Raw genomic sequence first — 14759 nt, 5'->3', positions numbered from 1 at the left:
GAGGGAAGAGAAAGGACCCAGTTAACGCACAGGGCACATGTAACCAAGAGCCAAGGCACAGACACTCACAAAAGCGGGGTGAGAACCAGCATGGGGCATTCAGACTTTGCACAGGAACAAAGTGCTTCCCTGCTCCTGGCTGCATCATGTGGTGCCATGCACGCCACGGGGCACACAGCGCTCCTGCATTTCCCTGGGCATGAGCCTCTTAACAAGGCCTGGGAACATTTTGGCATGGAGTGAGCAGCTATTCCTGGCCTGAATCCTGCTCCCCAGGTATCCGCACCACACTTTGCCCACACATGCAAGGTGCCTTCTGCTCCATGCCAAATCTTTCCCTTTGCAACATTCCCCCTTTCTCTGCTGACCCCTCGTTCCCAGAGGTTCACCACTGTGCTAAGGCAGAGGCCTCCCTTGCACACCAACAGGGCACAAGATGATGGGGTGAAGGGCTGGGTCCCACTGAACCCCTTTATCCACTCATCTGTGCATCTTCCTTCCTGGAGAATGCAGAGAGTGAGGAGGAAAGAGAAAAGGGACAGGGGAAAAGAAGTCGCAGCAAAACACATGAAAAGTAAATTGAATTATTTAAAGCCATATGTTCCAAAAATGTGACGGAGCACAAAAGCCGTGCCGGGAGATTTCTGCACGGGGTTATCCTGCACCGACAGGGTGGGAGGGGAGCTCCACAGCCAGCCAGACAGGGACTTCCCTCTCCCAGGGCCGGAAGGTGGCAGGGAGCACACAGCGGCTTCACGCACTATGGCACGGGTGCTTGGCCCACTCCTGCAGCCTCTGTTTTGCAGCCCTGCCAGAACAGCCATCGCAACTGCCTGGGACGTGGCAGGGAAATGGAAACCAAGCCGCGGTCACACACAGCAGCCCCTGTGCCGTGCACCAGCTCTCACAGCACAGCTCCCTCTACCCCGCAGGGACCTGCTTCAGCCCCTTGGCGAGCAGCAGGGGCAGGGACTTGGCTCTGGGGCCCCGGTGCTGGGTGCGTGTGGAAGCCTCCTCCCGTCACTCGCACCAGCGCTGCCTGCACACTGCGCCAGAGAGAGATGCCTGGTGCTGGCTGGGACCCAGAGCGGGAGGGAGCCGGTGAGATAGCCCAGATGGATGAACGGACGCAGAGCGCAGGGAGCCCCTTGGGTGAGGAAGGTGCATAAGCAGCCGGGTCCTTCCTTCCCCACTCAAATCCTGGTGCTCAGGAGGCTGAGGGCAGGCTGGAGTAACAGCTCCCCCACTCGAGGTCCTTCTCCCGCCCTGGCACCCTCTGTCCTTCTGGCTCTCTCATCCCTCTCCCACCTTTTTCTTCCCTTTGTTCTCCCTTTCTTCCTTGCTCTTTCCATCGCTGTCTCTGCCATTCTGTCCTGCTCTTTTCTCTCTCCCTCCCTCCTGTTCTCTCCCCCTTTCCCCAGCTCTCTGCTGTAACTCCGTATTCCCAGCTTCACTCCCTCGCCCTGTGCACGGTCAGTTCTTAGGTTTGAGTTTTTACTTGTTGTTCTGTTGTTTTTTTCACTCCCCTTCTTTCGGCCGCAGCTTATCAATGATGCAAGAGGAATAACGCCAATTTACTTAGAATGTGTAATCCCCAAATCAGATTGGGGGATTGTATGAGGCAATATGACCTTGCATATGTCTCCATTAAAGCCAGCCAGGCCTCCTCTTGTATTCTGTGTTCCCAGTACATATTTAGACAGATAACGCTAATTGTACTTGACATGTCCTCTTAAAGATGGACTCTTCCCTCCCCCAGCTCTGCCTGCTTCCCTGCCTGACAATGCACCAGAGCAGAGCTCGCAGCGTGGCACGGCTCGGCATGGCACAGCACAGCGGGGCTGGTGGCTGGGTGGGCACCCGGCACAGCCCACACAGCCAGCTCCACTGTGTGAGCACCAGCCTGCGCTGCATCCTTCCCTGCGGGAAGCAGGCACAGCCAGCACGGACAGGGCAAGGAGCAGGGGGAGCGCTGCTGGGACACGGCTAATCTGGGATTACACACTGCTCCTGTGCAATCATGGACTGTCCAGAAAATGAGCAATGGGTTGCCAAATCTAAAGCTATGGGTGTCACCTCACCCTGCCCCTCGCCCTGCTTACCCCACTGCCGCCCTTGCTCCGCCTGATCCTCCCCACCTCGGCCCTGCCTCACTGCTCTCCTCCATGGGGCTTCCCCTTTCACTTGCTCCGTGTCAAGAGACCAAGGGCTGGCTCCTGCCAGAGCCAGAGGGAGATGAACCTTTTGGAGACAGGCCCAACCTCAACACAATGCTCCTCACCAGAAAGTACAAAGCTCCAAAGCATTCGAACAAAGAGAGATGTGCTCCCCATGAGCATCTTCAAAGCCTTCCTCCTTTCCAAGGGAGGGCTTTCACCTCACGCCTCTTGGGTCCCACATACGGGCATGAAGCTCTTTGGATGTGGCTACCAGCCTGAGGATCCCAGCTCTGGCTTCTGGGGAGCACTATGAAGAAATCATGGCATAGTTTGGGTTGGAAGAGACCTTTAAAGGTCATCCAGTCCAACCTCCCATGGACATCTTCCATGAGATGAGGCTGCTCAGAGCCCTGCCCAACCTGACCTTGAACACTTCCAGGGATGGGGCATTTACCACCTCTCTGGGAAACCTATGCCAGGGCCTCACCACCTTCAGTGTCAAAAATGTCTTCCTTCTATCTCCCTTCTTTGAGTTTCAAACCATCGCCCCTCGTCCTGTCACAACGGCCACTGCTAAAAAGTTTGCCCCCAGTCTTCCTTACAAGCTCCCTTTAGTCACAAAGGCTGCCTCTTCCCTGTGCCTGCTGTTCAGCCCTGCTCTAGAGCAGACAAGCAGGAGGCAGGAGGAGGAGGGAAGCTTATCCCATGGAAACCAATGGATCCAAACTCTTCGCCAAAGTGGACTCAGATTTCTTTTTTATTCCTTCCCCTTGACACAGCATCCTAATTCGACTTTTTCAGTATCTTTCCTTCAACAACCTTTTTTCCTTCCTCCCCTTCCTACCCGGCAACTGCGCATTTATTAATTCATGAGGCACTAATTAGTTCTTTGTTTAATTTTGTGTTAAACAGACTGACCGGAATGATAACGACTTGCAGCGTTGCATTACGGTCCCCAACCGCCCCTGTTTTCTGACAACAAGGGAGCGCAGTGAGACTGGCGTGATGAACCCCAATTCCCACTCCAGTTGCACTTCATTAAGTCAAAATGTGACAAGAAGCTTAGAGAGCAACTTTCAGATCGGATCGCACATAACAATTGGGCAGGAAACTTTCCGAGGGGGAAGCGGGAGAGGCGCTGGCAGCGCAGGCTGGCACCGCACACAATTCCCGCTGTGCCTGCCTTAAAGGAGCCGGCTCGAGCTGCCGGCCGAGCCAGGATGAGGGCACGTGCTGGCAGCGAGGGGTGCCAGGGGAGGAAGAGGAGAGGAAGGGCTGCGAGCCAAGCCAAATGCACGGCAGGGCAAGAGGCATCACTGCCTTTCTGCTCCCCTTGGTTTCATTTGCCATGATGGGTTGTGTTGGCAGCACATGGGATGTGCAATTGAAGACCCCAATGGGATAATACCTCAGCGAGTCACTCCAGGAACTCCAAGGGCATCTTTCAGCTCCATGACTCAGTTTCCCCCCTGTAGCTCTATGGTGAAAGAGCTGGTGACCCCCAGCTGCTATTCAACTGTAAGAGCTACACAATCATAGAATAGTTTGGGTTGGAAGGGACCTTCGAAGGTCATCTAGTCCAACCCCCTGCAATGAACATGGACATCTCCAACTCGATCAGGTTGCCCAGAACCATATCCCCTGAACTGCAAAGGAGAAGTCACATATTGACCCCCACATCTCTAAAATGAGACGTGAAGGATAAGCTTTGACACCAAGGAGAGGAATGGCTTCTCTCACAGGGAAGGAAGGAGCTGTGCCTTCCTTTAGTGTTGCACAGTACCTGATGTTCCAGTGGCACTACCAATTTCTGAAACTGTCCTGATCATCAAGTATCAGCAATAAACTTTGTAAGGCACAAAGCAAGTGAGCTCAGCCCCACGGATGGGAATAGAGCCACCACATCACTGCCCATCCGTGAGGTCTCTACTGATGCCCCAAGTGCCTCTCCAACAGGAGCTACTGCACAGGGTTTGGGCACATGGTCACACGTCAGGCCTGGCCCAAGCTTCCCTGGTATAAAAAGGTCTGAGCATGAGTTATTCCTCAGCACTGGCCAACATGGGACTGACAAACAGCTGGACCTGCCCCAGTCCTGTTGGCACATGAAGGGGTACGGTGTACGGCCAACACCTTGAGCCCCTTCTGGCTCACTGAGCGCAGTGAAATGTAAACAGCCTACAAGAAAGGGACAAGGGTCTTAAACCACCTCCTGGGGGGGTGTGTGTGTGTGTGTCAAAAGGAAAGGAGGACTTCCCAAGTGCCCAGAACATGGAAGTTCAAAATGCATCTTCTGCTATTGCAGGGACATCAGCTGTGAGAATAAGGCAAGATCGCATCAAAGTGAAATGAGCTGTGAGGTCTCAATGCCTGTCTAGCAGGTATTTTTCCACACTTCCCCCTCATCCCTCTCTCTAGGAAAAGAAGACTCATCCCTAACCTTGCTCTGCAGAGGCCCAAAGCTCAACTAAGGCACAAAACACCGGCAAAGCCACATGAAGGACCCTCTTGAGGGTCACATCAGGCCTGAGGAGTGACACTTGAGCTGTGTGGGTGTGCGCAGCATGTCCTGAACAGGGACAGACAAGCGAGCACTGCAACGAAAGCCTCTGAGCCTTGGGGCTGCTCCACAGCATCAGCCTGTATGTGCATTATCAGTGTTCTCACCTGGGTGAGCCCTAAAGGTACGAGTCTTTGGGAATGGGGCCAGGCTGCAGCAAGGTATCACAGCACAGTGTTTGCCAGTGCACTCACAGCTGAACACCACACGGATCTGCTGGCAGACGTCTTTGTGCTGGCTTCCATCTTTCATGAGTCTGGAATGCAGCAGGGACCTCTGTGACTGACAAAAAGGCTGTTTCTCTATGACAGAAATCCCAGGAAGACACCAGATCTCTCTGATTTCAGTTCTGCATGTGCTCTGGATCCCATAAAAAGGCATATGTAGATATTAACACTCACCTGGATGGTTGGACTGGTGTCCACAAAGGGCAAAAGCATCCATTAACACTTAAAGCAAGGACAACTGAGAAGGTCCAAGATAGTCTGGGACAAGAAACACCACCTACTACCACCAGCCTGACAAATATTCCTGGTTTTGCAGAAGGGCTGGAATATCCTGGCTGCTCTATAGATACAGTTGGGCCTTGTCATCTGCTGAGTAGATGTTTTAGAACAAAAGGCAGACAAAAACCCCATCTCTTCGCTCTGTGAGCCCAGCTGGGCTCTGGACCCATGGCCCCTCTCTGGGCACTGATGCCAAGAGGAATGCAAGCTCACCCCCTCTCTCAGGAGTGAAGGGATGGGGCAGTGGTACAGAAACGTCCCCAGACTGTCCCAAACTTGTCCTGAGCAGGGGCAGAAGCTGGTGAGACACGGAGAGGAACCAACACAACCAACAGGGCAGAGCGAGGGGCAGCTGAAGCACATCCCAAGATTCCCAGGATAGAGTCCACACATCACACCCAGCTATCACCTCCTGCTTGATCCCATGGGCAGAAGGAGAGGGAAGCTCCCGTTATCTCCTCTTTCCCCTTTCTTGGCTGCCATTACAAGGCAATACCAGTAGCACAATCAAACCAACCACATTCACTCACTGTCAGGGCTGCCAGGGCTCTCAGCAAAGTTTTGTGCTGAAAATGAGGGTAAGAAGCATCCCAAATAGGTCATGGTCTGCCCCTTCTTCCCCAAGAAACATGTTCAGATGTCCTAGACTCCATCCCCAATCCTCTTTAACCAGGAAAACTCTCCTGCCAGGATTACAGGCCCACTGCCCCCCTCCTCTCCCCCTCCATCTGGCTGGGAGCAGCCTGGGACCGAGTGCTCTTCCCAGCCCTGGGAGAACCCTGCAGTTTCTCTCTCATAAAAAAGAAAAATGGGAGCTATAAAAAAGGCAAAGAAAAGAAAAGCAAAGCAAAGGGAAATCAGTGCGAAGGAAGAAAAGAGCAAAGTCCCCCTCCCCTTCCCACCCCATCCCCATTACCTGCCTTTTAGCACTGGGTAGAGCTGCCTGCTTATTGCTCCTGAGGACTCCCCCTCGGCACAGCATTCCCCACGGAAATCCTGCCCTGCCTCTCACCCTTTCCCCTTCTGCTCAAGCCTGTTGAGCATAGCCCAGTCCAGCTCAATAAAGGTGATGCAGAAAGGAGGAGGAAAACCAGTGCTGGGCAGTAGAAAGGGGACAGGAGCCACCCTGCAGCTCAGTGCCCATCGCAAACCTCTGGAGTGCTGGAGCCTGGCACAGGACAGAGGGATGGGAGACAGCAGCCGTGTAGATCCCAATCCACTGCTGGTCCCAGCTTCCCTGATGGCATCCAGGACCAGGAAAGGCCCCAGACCTCATCTCACAGCAGAGCTATGGCACTGCCCAGTGCAGCAGGAGAGGTGCCGATGGAGGATCCCAAGGAGTTCACCTCCCAGCCCAACATGTGTAAAGCACAGCAGTCCCCAAACTTGGCATTCAGCAGCCCTGGGCTGGCTCCTGCTAATTTGCTGTCAGGCTGCCTAAGCAAACCAATTAAAACTAATCATTAATTATAAAAAAGAGAGAGAGCAAAAGACCCTGCACAAATGGAGAACTGGAAAGGGCATGGGGAAAAGGAGGACAGGAGGGAGCAGAGCGAAAGGAGAGAGAAAGAAGAAGAGAAAGAAGGGCTTTAAAACCCCCAGCACAGAGCCTTGGATGAAGGTTGCAGAAGGGCAAGTGGTCTCCTAGGGCAGGGTGGGGAGAGGCAGAGGTGAGGGGAGCAGGGGGGACCTGAGGGGAAAGCGACAGGGATGGCGAGGCACATGGAGAGACCACATCCTGCTGTGGTAGGAGCCAGCACCATGGACATAGCCATGAGGCCAGCTCCATGCTCCCTTCACCATCCAGGCTCTCCCATAGCCAGAGGGACATGAGCTGCAGATGAGGCACTTGCCAACCTGCAGAGAGGAGGGCAGAGGAAGGTGTAGCGGGAGCAGAGCAAGCGCGGAGGATGCGCACCAGGGATGCGCACCAGGATGCACCCCTCCACATCAGGGCTCCCAGCTCTCCCGGAGCAAATGCCTTGGATGGGGATGAAAAATGGGGCACTTATGCAAAGCTCCTGATTACGCGGGGCCCGGCCCTGCCGCTCCCGCTGGCTCCCCATGAGCTCCCCACAGAACCCCAGCAGCTGCCAGCGCCTCCCGTTTTGTTCCCCAGCCCCACACGCACGCACGCGCTTCCCAACGCCCCTTTTGAAGAGCCCCAGGCCCACGTCGGGGCTGGCGGATGGCGGAGAGGTGGGAGCAGTGCCATGGAAACGGGCCCTTTCCTGGGGAATCGCGCTGCTGCCCCCCCCCCCCTTCCCTCCTCATCCCGGGTGCCCCCTTTGAGGAGCTGTCAGGACCCTGAGTGAGTGTCACACGACCCAAGGACCAGGCGTGACCAAGCCTATTTTCTGCCTCAAATTTGATTGATTAAAAAACTTTTTAGGAAAACCATGTTAAAAGACAAAAAAAAAAAAAAAAAAAAAGGAAAAAAGAAAAAAGAAAAAAAAAAAGGAAAGAAAAAAAAATTAAACAGAAAGGGACAAGGGGGTGGGAGGAAAGGGAAAAGCCTCTGCGCTGGGTTTCCCTGGCAATAGCACCAGGGGACAAGTGTCAGAGGCAGATAAACAGCATAACCAGGCCAAAAATAAAGGTCAAAGGAAGCATGAAACTTAACACAACAGTGATTAAGATAATGATGAAGCAGGGGACCCCAGAAGAAAAACTAAGTGTGACACACAGAAACTCACATCTATGCTCCAAGTGATGGCTCAAGAGAGCTAGTACGTGGGAAGAGCTGATGGAGCTTGCAAGGCACTGGGGGTACCTGGACAAGAGTGGAAATGGAGGAGAAACCGAAGGGGAGGATTTGGGGAGAGGGGTTCTCATCAGGGGCTGTAGCAACAGGACAAGGGGTGATGGGTTTTAACTGAAACAGGGGAAGTTCAGGTTACATATACGGAAGCTCTTCCCTGTGAGGGTGCTGAGGCGCTGGCACAGGGTGCCCAGAGAAGCTGTGGCTGCCCCATCCCTGGCAGTGTTCAAGGCCAGGTTGGACACAGGGGCTTGGAGCAAGCTGCTCCAGTGGAAGGGGTCCCTGCCCGTGGCAGGGGTTGGAGCTGGATGAGCTTTAAGCTCCCTTCCAACCCAAACCAGCCTGGGATTCTGCTTCCCCACAAGGCTGGTGGCTGGAGGTTGTGCCTGCCCAACACCAACAAGCCCCAGGGCCAAGGGGGTCTGTCCTGCGCCACAGATGCTCCATCCCAGCCAAGCAGTGCTTGAATTTGCAACCAAATTCCTCAACAGAGTTTCCCGGATGCCGGGAGGAGAGCCCGATGGGTGTGCATCAGGGAGGCCCTGCTGACACCATGGAGCTGTGCTGCTTTATGCTGGCTCGGGGCCTGGCTCTCTGCCTTTAAGCAACTGGTATAAAAAGCCTGGGAGATGCCAAGAGGGAAGGATGCTGGTCAAAGCTCCCTGCCCACCTCCTCCCCCTTGCCAAGGTTAATTCTGCAGGAAAAAGCCCAGGAAGGCTGAAGGACTCAGAAAACAAGTCCAAGGATGTCATACCCTTTGGCATTTACCCGCATCTCCAAACCTCAGGGATGAGCTCACATTTTCGGAGCCCAGCTCATGACTTTCAGTCGCCCAGGACTGGCTGTTACTATTGCCAAGAGGCAGCAAAGGAATGGCAAATTGTTCACCAGCTTCTTTCTCTGTGAGTCCAGGACCTTAAAACTTGTGCAATGGAAAGCACACAAGCACAAAAGGCTTTCCACCTTTTCTGAACCACCTTTCCATTGGGAATAACTTTAATCCCTTGGGAAGCGTCCCTGCTCTGCCTTTCCTGGCACAACAGAGTCCTGATGCAGAGTTGCCTTTATAGGGATCCCAGAGGGACAGGGCAGCCAGGCCTGGACTTCATTGTCCCTTGCACTCTGCCTCCAGTGCCTCCACCACCTCCCTCCTTTCCTTATGCTTGCTTCAGATGAACACTGCTCAGAAAAGGATTCTTCTTCCTGCCAAGTATCTTGAGGAAAGCAATGTTTTAGCTCAAAATGTTCTCCCATGCAGTGTTCAGCATGAGGAAGAGCAAAGAGATCTCACAAAAAGGGCTGCAGAAGTGGTCCATAGACGTTACACACAGCCACAGGCCCACGCTCTGAAGTTCACTTTGTCAGGAAGCTGGTTTCCATCAAACATGTTTCAATGCAACATTTCAAGCATCATATTCATGTGTCTCCTCCCTCCCCCATCATTTATATTCATGGTCTTTTGTGAAGAATGATTCCATTAAACCACCCCTGCTCCTCGCTAGGAGAAGAGACTCAGAAGTGAGAGGAACTCCCCACAACTCGAGCTGGGCCAGGCAGGGCTTTGTGTTCATGTCCACCACAGATGGGCAGGTCAGAGGGGCCGGGACACCACCACCTCACACCTCTGGAAGAACAGCACATCTGGAGTGTCAGCTCGAGACCCAAACCCACTGCTCTGATCCCCGACACGTGAATTCATCAACATCAGATCAACATCTGATCCCCTGAAAAATGTGGTTTGAAAACCAGGCTTTTTTAATTTCATTTTTGAGCCATTACAAGGATTTGTTTCTTTCTTCTTCTCTCCTTGGTAATCACAAGAGTGGGAAATGTGATTAAAAACTAAAAGAACCCAAACAATGAAACCTGAGATTCTCACTGGGTCTCCTGTGTCCAGAAACATGGATTTTAAGGGAAAACACCAAAAGGCCTTAGACACAGGGGTTGGCAATGTTCTGGTTTGGTTGATGCTGTTAGGAAATGCACAGGTCTAAGACAGGGAAGATCCTTATGAACCTACTCTCAGGTTTTCCTCCTGTGATAACCAAGATGTGCCCCCGCTCGGATGCAAGCGCTCAGCCCTGGAATGGAATTAGCAAGCTGCTGCTGGGGCCACGTGTGTGAAACGTGTCTTAAAGTTGAGATCCCCTCCATTCGACTTTTTGCAAGGAAAACCCACCCCATCTCTCCAGGCAGACAGTGGAACCATGAGGAGCTCTGCAGAGCTGTCAGATTGCTACTCAGCAATTAGAAGATCACTTCTATCAAAATCTTTTTTGCATTTTTCCAATGAAAATGATGCTCTACATTTCTAAAAGCCTTGTGAGGAAAAATCAGTTCCACTCTCTAACACACTTCAACTGATTTCTCTTGTTCAGAATGAAAACCCACCGAAGTCTGGCAACAAAACAGCATGGAAAAAGGAGCGCGCCAGATAGGAAAATGACATGGAGCAAAGCACAGATCCTCTCCCACTGGCACATCTCCCCTCACCTCTCCTGCCAGCCTCAGCCCAGCAAAGGAGCAACTTCCTCTGGCTGATGCTCTGTGCTGGCAGCACCGTTGGGTCCCCAAAGCCGTGGTGAGCACCGGTCGGGATGGGCACATGCCATGGGCTTCCAGGCTACCAGGGAACGGCTGGGAGGGAACACGCGCTGACACGTGTGTCCCTGCTGCAGCACCAAATAACGGCGCACACCTCGCGAACGCGTGCGGAGCACACAAAACTCCCTCGCCATGGCCGAGGAACTGTCAGGAGAACACAAGCAAAAGCTGCTTCTTGACAGCGAGTCATTTATATTTTAGCTTCGTTCCATTATCCTAACGAATCCTTCATCAGCAGATGCAATATTAACAGCAGAAAATCAGCTCATTACATCCGGGGGGATTTCATCAAGTTGACAATCATATATGCAGCTACCCGAGCCTGGAGAGGACAGTGCTCTCGTTATTTAGTTATCTTGGATTCATCTTAGAGGCTTTTTCCTTCTTTCTTTTTGGGGTTGGGGTTGATGCTTACGGGGGTGCTTCCTAAACAACTGCCAGATCCTAGAGCTTTTAAGATGCTGGTCCATAGATGGATGCTCTCAGCTGGGAAACAGTCCAGCCCATCCACAGTAGAGGCAGCTGTAAAGGGAAAAACCCCTTCACACATTCTGCAACCTCTGGAGCTCTGAAGGCATTTCTCAGTGGAGTTCAGGCTCCAGGAGGAGGTTTGCATCCCATACAGCTCCTGCCTTGTGTCCAGGAACATCTGGAGTGGCTGTGCTGGTTCTCCTGCTCCAGGCAGGACTCCCCACAGTGCTCTGAAGGGTCTCTCTCTGCAGGAGTCCTTATCCAACTGCAGTGTCCCAGAGGGATGAGATACATGTAAAGAGCCTGGGATTTGTGGTGAACTTCCCAAGCAAGTAACAGGAAAGGCAGCCCAGGTGAGTTGAAGAGGAACAGAAGGGAGCAATGGTGAGAGTTAAAGGATGAATTCAGAAGATTATGGGGCCCTTTTCTCTCCTGCCTTGTGTAGGGAGCATTAAACACTGCAGCTGAGGAAGCCAGAGCGCACTGCCAGGACACCTTTAGATGATGCACCAGAACATGGCTGAAATCACCCACAGCTCATCTTGTTCAACACCTAGGTGAAAACTTCGAGTCTTTGTTCTTCTTCCCACTGCATATTCTTGCTTTAAAACTACAGGAACGGGCATGCACTCCTCAGGGTTATTTATATTTTTCACAGTCATTTCAGGGGTTGCAGGCTCAGAAGCCCTGCAGCAGAAGGGTTCCCTCTGCTACCCAAGGGTGCAGGCAGATGAGGGCTGACAGGAGCTCCTGGGCACTGCCCCACACACACCCCAGGCAACCCAAGGTTGGGGAATGGAGCATACTCAGGGCTGCCAAAACACCCACAACACTGCAAAGCACGTTCCTCAGTGCACAGCTTGAGTCTGGCTAATGCTGCCTGGAAAAGACCTCCCTGCTCTGCCTCCTCTACTAAGGGTCTTCCTCAACAACAGCAGCCAAAGAAGTCCTCGGCACCTCCACTCCCTGCAGCCTCAGCCCTTGTCGCTGCCTACAAAGGAGCTTTTCTGCCCACTCTGAGATTCCCTGCAGGAAGAGGGATCTCCTGCTGTGTTCTCCCTCGCACATGGTGGGTACCTTTGCCACCACGTCAAACACAGCCTGGTGATTTCAGCATGAGAGCAAGAATCTGCCTTCCAGCACTTCCCCTCCATCGGTGGATGAAGCTGGAGAGACCAGTCTGGAACCGGACATAGAGCACTCATGGCAGATACCTGCTTCTGGACAAGCCTCTCTGCTGCTCAGCCTCAACTGCCCATCATAGCTGAAGGAAGAAGTTGAGCTCACATCTCCTCCAGCTCAGAGGGGGCTGGGATGGGCATTTTACATTTTCCCAGCAGGGCTGGATTTCTGCACAGCAAGGAATATGTTCCCGGGATGTCAACTCCAATCTCTGCTGCGCTCTGACAGATTTAAGCTCCAGTTTGTCCGACAACATCCCAAAGTGTAAGAAACTGGGGGCAGACTCTCTAATCAGGCTGTAGGACAAAGGCCCGGCCTGACCCTGTCACTTCCACTTACTCTTGCTGCCTGTCTCACTCCCCCCTGCCCACCCTGGGCTGCCCTCCCTTCCCTAACACAGCTGGGCTAATCCTGCTCCTCCCGCGTCCAGCAAATCCTCCCCAGAGGAAACCAATCCTGGGAATTTTTATTAGATTATCAGCCTGCCAGCTCAGTGCTGGCTGGACTAATCCTAATCAGGACTGATTTCTATTAGCCACTTTCAGGGAGGAGCTATATGCTTGTCCCAGCACCCCAGGCCCACGCTGGGGGAGCCCGAGGCATCTTAGCCCTTTCTATTCACATTTTCCTTGTAGAAAGGAACAAATTCAGTCCAGGATCACCAGCTGCAGCACACGCAAAGGTTGTGTGTGGGCTGCGTGCACAGAGCACACAGGAAAACCGTCTCCATCTCATCACTGAGCTGTGAGAGAAGCCAAAGGGGTCCAGACTTCACAGCCCCTCCGGCTCCGGCTCCTGGCTGGTGTGGCCAGCAAGGACCAGTTAGTGCCACATGGCAAGATGCTTTGTGGCAGGGGACATGAGCCTGCTGGGTAGCAGGCTGAGCTGATGGGCTCCTTTCAGACAAGAGGACAAGCAGCCACAGCTTGAGTGACCAGGACGGAGTTGGCTGTGCTGGCTGAGTCAGCGAGGTCTCCATGCCCCATTACCCATGCCCAAAGCAATCCACTCTCACTTCCCTCCCCACTTTATTAAAGCAAACTTCCAGGTATTTCTTTCCGAATCGCGCCCCTGGCCCTGGAACTGACCTGTCTGAAAATGTTTTGCTCCCGGTCTGAGGCTGGTGAAAGTTTTGCTGTCGACTTCACCAGATTTGAGTCAAGCCACAAGGGCAGCTTGAGCAGGCAGTTCACAAGGAGGCTGTTGAGAAGAGAGGGCTGAGCTGTGTCCCCTGCCCTTGTCCTCTTGTCCCATCCACCCGCTCTGTGCTGAAAGCACAACTATTAACAGCAGCCCCCAGGGGACTCCAACGCACTTCAGATGCGATGCAGCCGCTGTGCTGCCGCAGAGCAATCACACCAGGAGCACTCAGAACAGCCTCTGTACCCAAAAATGACCTGGGATCTTTGCGACCTCCCAGAGAAGAGGGGTCATGTAACCTAATTGCTGCTAAGCCTCTTCTAAACCTGTCTACTCACTCTCTCACATGCCCAATTACACCATCTTCACGCCGCCTTCGGAAGGAGGATGAATCACCTGTAGGACTGAAGGCTGCATTACCCAGGACCATGGTTCTCTCTTGGTGTCAAGTGAACAGGCTGCCCTCCCATACAGTAGCTACAATGACAGCAATGCACTAGACAGGGCTTCAAGGAAGCCAAAAGATGCCCCAGGCTGAGACCAAGATTGTGGGTGCTTTACATCCTTAGGAGAAGCTCCAAAATGAAAGCAGAGCCACAGCCCAGCCTAGAGCTCACTGCAGCCAGCTTTGCAGAGGAGAAGCACTAGATCCCAACAAGGGAAACAGATCTAATGGAGCAGCTCCATGCTGCGTCAAGTCAGGACCTTGCTCTGTGCTCAGGGACATTGCTGTATGTATCGTGAGTAACTGTCCAGAACATCAGGCTGTAACTTAGGGCAGCTCGAGTTCTCTTTCTGCTTTTCCGCCAGGCTCACAGCCCCAGTCTTACTCTGGTAGGTGGCAAGGTTTCCTAAGACAGAGTTAACCAGATCCGGCTGGAATCAGAGGCTGCAGCAGGCTTCCTGATGTCAGGGAGAGAAATGGGGGACTTGGCCCAAACCCTCTAGAAACCACATCAAAAAGAGATGTGGGCGAGAGCCAAGAACAGATGATCCAACTGTGAAAGGGCTTTGTATGTGTATGTGTTTGTGTGTGTGCGTGCGTGCAAGCCGAGGAGAGGGGGAAATCAAAAGAAAGAGAGAAAGGAAAGAGGAGGAGTAAGAATGAACAGAAGGATGGAAAGAAAAGGTGTGGAGGCACGAGATCAGGAAGGGACCAGAGCTGTCACAGTGTGTGTGGCCTGCTTGCAGGCACGCGATCAACAACAAAACATGGTAACAATATATAATAGATGCCATGTGTTAATGATAAACACAGATCAGGAGGAATACTGGGTCTTCCTCCTGCTCCTCCTGCCTCAGATCTCAAAGTGCCACAGAAACATGGGGCCAGACTTGATGCAGTAAGGGAGCATGACTTCTGGGACCTTGGTGG

This window comes from Psittacula echo (genome assembly GCF_963264785.1).
Source record: "Psittacula echo genome assembly, chromosome: 17".
In the NCBI taxonomy this organism is placed as follows: domain Eukaryota; kingdom Metazoa; phylum Chordata; class Aves; order Psittaciformes; family Psittacidae; genus Psittacula; species Psittacula echo.
This window is presented reverse-complemented; position numbering follows the sequence as displayed.